The sequence below is a fragment of the Lolium perenne genome, chromosome 2 (assembly GCF_019359855.2).
Source record: "Lolium perenne isolate Kyuss_39 chromosome 2, Kyuss_2.0, whole genome shotgun sequence".
Taxonomy (NCBI): domain Eukaryota; kingdom Viridiplantae; phylum Streptophyta; class Magnoliopsida; order Poales; family Poaceae; genus Lolium; species Lolium perenne.
The window spans coordinates 203,406,003-203,410,847 of record NC_067245.2 but is presented as its reverse complement, the minus strand read 5'-3'; positions in this window follow the sequence as shown (position 1 = coordinate 203,410,847).

Below are 4,845 nucleotides of genomic sequence, written 5' to 3'. Positions count from 1 at the left end.
ATGCGAACTTTCTCCTTAGACCCTTGTACAGGCGGCATAGAGGTACCCCTTTGTGACACTTGGTTGAAACATATGTTATGCAATGATAATCAGTGTTAACCCAAGCTAATTAGGACAAGGTGCGGGCACTATTAGTATACTATGCATGAGGCTTGCAACTTATAAGATATCTTATACATAACTCATATGATTTATTACTACCGTTGACAAAATTGTTTCTTGTTTTCAAAATGAAAAGCTCTAGCACAAAAATAGTAATCCATGCTTCCCTCTGCAAAGGGCCTATCTTTTACTTTATTGTTGAGTCAGTTTACCTATTCTTTCTATCTTAGAAGCAAACACTTGTGTAAACTGTGTGCATTGATTCTTACATGTTTACCTATTGCACTTGTTATATTACTTTGTGTTGACAATTATCCATGAGATATATATGTTGAAGTTGAAAGCAACCACTGAAACTTATATCTTCCTTTGTGTTGTTTCAAAGCTTTCTACTAAGAATTTATTGCTTATGAGTTAACTCTTATGCAAGACTTATTGATGCTTGTCTTGAAAGTACTATTCATGAAAAGTCTTTGCTATATGATTCATTTGTTTACTCATTATCTTCATCATTGCTTCGAATCGCTGCATTCATCTCATGTGCTTTACAATAGTATTGATCAAGATTATGATAGCATGTCACTTCAGAAATTATCTTTGTTATCGTTTACCTACTCGAGGGCGAGTAGGAACTAAGCTTGGGGATGCTTGATACGTCCCAAACGTATCTATAATTTCTTATGTTCCATGCTACTTTTATGATGATACTCACATGTTTTATACACATTATATGTCGTTATTATGCATTTTCCGGCACTAACCTATTGACGAGATGCCGAAGAGCCAGTTGCTGTTTTCTGCTGTTTTTGGTTTCAGAAATCCTAGTAAGGAAATATTCTCGGAATTGGACGAAATCAACGCCCAGGGGCCTATTTTTCCACGAAGCTTCCAGAAGACCGAAGAGGATAAGAAGTGGGGCCACGAGGCGGCCACACACTAGGGCGGCGCGGCCTGGGCCTTGGCCGCGCCGACCTGTTGTGTGGGGCCCTCGTGTGGCCCCCCGACCTACCCTTCCGCCTACTTAAAGCCTCCGTCGCGAAACTCTGATACGTCTCCGACGTATCGATAATTTCTTGTGTTCCATGCCACATTATTGATGTTATCTACATGTTTTATGCACACTTTATGTCATATTCGTGCATTTTCTGGAACTAACCTATTAACAAGATGCCGAAGTGCCGATTCTTGTTTTCTGCTGTTTTTGGTTTCAGAAATCCTAGTAACGAAATATTCTCGGAATTGGACGAAATCAACGCCCAGGGTCCTATTTTGCCACGAAGCTTCCAGAAGACCGAAGAGGAGACGAAGTGGGGCCACGAGGCAGCCAAACCCTAGGGCGGCGCGGCCCCTGCCCTGGCCGCGCGACCCTATGGTGTGGGCCCCTCGTGCCGCCTCCTGACCTGCCCTTCCGCCTACTTAAAGCCTCCGTCGCGAAACCCCCAGTACCGAGAGCCACGATACGGAAAACCTTACTGAGACGCCGCCGCCGCCAATCCCATCTCGGGGGATTCAGGAGATCGCCTCCGGCACCCTGCCGGAGAGGGGAATCATCTCCCGGAGGACTCTACGCCGCCATGGTCGCCTCTGGAGTGATGTGTGAGTAGTCTACCCCTGGACTATGGGTCCATAGCAGTAGCTAGATGGTTGTCTTCTCCCCATTGTGCTTAATTGTCGGATCTTGTGAGCTGCCTAACATGATCAAGATCATCTATCTGTAATTCTATATGTTGCGTTTGTTGGGATCCGATGAATAGAGAATACTTGTTATGTTGATTATCAAAGTTATGTCTATGTGTTGTTTATGATCTTGCATGCTCTCCGTTACTAGTAGATGCTCTGGCCAAGTAGATGCTTGTAACTCCAAGAGGGAGTATTTATGCTCGATAGTGGGTTCATGTCTCCGTGAATCTGGGGAAGTGACAGAAATCTCTAAGATTATGGATGTGCTGTTGCCACTAGGGATAAAACATTGGTGCTATGTTCAAGGATGTAGTTACTGATTACATTACGCGCAATACTTAATGCAATTGTCTGTTGTTAGCAACTTAATACTGGAGGGGGTTCGGATGATAACCTGAAGGTGGACTTTTTAGGCATAGATGCATGCTGGATAGCGGTATATGTACTTTGTCGTAATGCCCAATTAAATCTCACTATACTCATCATAATATGTATGTGCATGGTCATGCCCTCTTTATTTGTCAATTGCCCAACTGTAATTTGTTCACCCAACATGCTGTTTATCTTATGGGAGAGACACCTCTAGTGAACTGTGGACCCCGGTCCAATTCTCTATACTGAAATACAATCTACTGCAATACTGTTCTACTGTTCTCTGCAAACAATCATCATCCACACTATATATCTAATCCTTTGTTACAGCAAGCCGGTGAGATTGACAACCTCGCTGTTTCGTTGGGGCAAAGTACTTTGGTTGTGTTGTGCAGGTTCCACGTTGGCGCCGGAATCTCTGGTGTTGCGCCGCACTACATCCCGCCGCCATCAACCTTCAACGTGCTTCTTGGCTCCTACTGGTTCGATAAACCTTGGTTTCATACTGAGGGAAAACTTGCCGCTGTACGCATCACACCTTCCTCTTGGGGTTCCCAACGGACGCGTGCTGAAAGCGTATCAAGCTCTTTTTCTGGCGCCGTTGCCGGGGAGGTCAAGACACGCTGCAAGGGGAGTCTCCACTTCCCAATCTCTTTACTTTGTTTTTGTCTTGCTTAGTTTTATTTACTACTTTGTTTGCTGCACTAAATCAAAATACAAAAAAATTAGTTGCTAGTTTTACTTTATTTGCTATCTTGTTTGGTATATCAAAAACACAAAAAAAATTAGTTACTTGCATTTACTTTATCTAGTTTGCTCTATTTACTACTGCTAAAATGAGTAATCCTGAAGTTGAAGTTCGTATGTTTAAGCAACGAGGGGGAGAATGTTTAAGAGATGCTTGGTATAGAATTAGTGATGCCCATAATAGGTGCACCAAGAAACACTCCACCACTATCTTACTCAGGAATTTTTATGTTGGTATCTCTAGCTGGAATAGGTATGTTCTTGATAGTCTCGCGAAAGGTAACTTCCTAAGTACTCCTGCATTAGAAGCTAGCTGCATTATTGAGAGTCTATTTGGAATACCCCCTGTTGATGAAGTTAAAACTGAAATCTCTCTTGAAGATGTTATGAAAAAATTGGAAACCTTAGAGAAAATTTTTCCAAGTATTGAAGCTAAATTGGAAATGTTACTTGATAAAACTGATGAATTTGATAAATCCTTAGGAGGAATTGATGAAAGAATTAGTGTCCTAGGAACTTGTGTTGTCCATGACGATCAAAGCAATAGGATTGACGAACTTGAAAAAGCTATGGGAACCTTGGGTTCAACATTTTCTTCTCTTAAATATAAGGAGAAAGCTTATGTGGGTAAGGAGCAAAAGTTTATGTATGTCTCTAAAGTGCCTAAACCAAAGAAGTATTATTATAGGCCTAAAATTGACAAAGCCCTTAGTGCCACTACGGATGGGGGAGCTTATAATAACGACACACCATCTCTTGATAATACTTGATACACACTTTCTGCGCCTAGCTGAAAGGCGTTAAAAAAAGCGCTTATGGGAGACAACCCATGGTTTTTACTACAGTACTTTGTTTTTATTTTGTGTCTTGGAAGTTGTTTACTACTGTAGCAAGCTCTCCTTATCTTAGTTTAGTGTTTTGTTGTGCCAAGTAAAGTCGTTGATAGTAAAGTTCATACTAGATTTGGATTACTGCGCAGAAACAGATTTCTTTGCTGTCACGAATCTGGGCTGTTTTCTCTGTAGGTAACTCAGAAAATTATGCCAATTTACGTGAGTGATCCTCAGATATGTACGCAACTTTCATTCAATTTGAGCATTTTCATTTGAGCAAGTCTGGTGCCTCGATAAAATTCGTCAATACGAACTGTTCTGTTTTGACAGATTCTGCCTTTTATTTCGCATTGCCTCTTTTGCTATGTTGGATGAATTTCTTTGATCCATTAATGTTCAGTAGCTTTATGCAATGTCCAGAAGTGTTAAGAATGATTATGTCACCTCTGAACATGTTAATTTTTATTGTCCACTAACCCTCTAATGAGTTGTTCTAAGTTTGGTGTGGAGGAAGTTTTCAAGGATCAAGAGAGGGAGATGATACAACATGATCAAGGAGAGTGAAAGCTCTAAGCTTGGGGATGCCCCGGTGGTTCACCCCTGCATATTTTAAGAAGACTCAAGCGTCTAAGCTTGGGGATGCCCAAGGCATCCCCTTCTTCATCGACAACATTATCAGGTTCCTCCCCTGAAACTATATTTTTATTCCATCACATCTTATGTGCTTTTCTTGGAGCGTCGGTTTGTTTTTGTTTTTGTTTTGTTTGAATAAAATGGATCCTAGCATTCACTTTGTGGGAGAGAGACACGTTCCGCTGTAGCATATGGACAAGTATGTCCTTAGGCTCTACTCATAGTATTCATGGCGAAGTTTCTTCTTCGTTAAATTGTTATATGGTTGGAATTGGAAAATGATACATGTAGTAAATTGCTAAAATGTCTTGGGTAATGTGATACTTGGCAATTGTTGTGCTCATGTTTAAGCTCTTGCATCATATACTTTGCACCCATTAATGAAGAAATACATAGAGCATGCTAAAATTTGGTTTGCATATTTGGTCTCTCTAAGGTCTAGATAATTTCTAGTATTGAGTTTGAACAACAAGGAAGA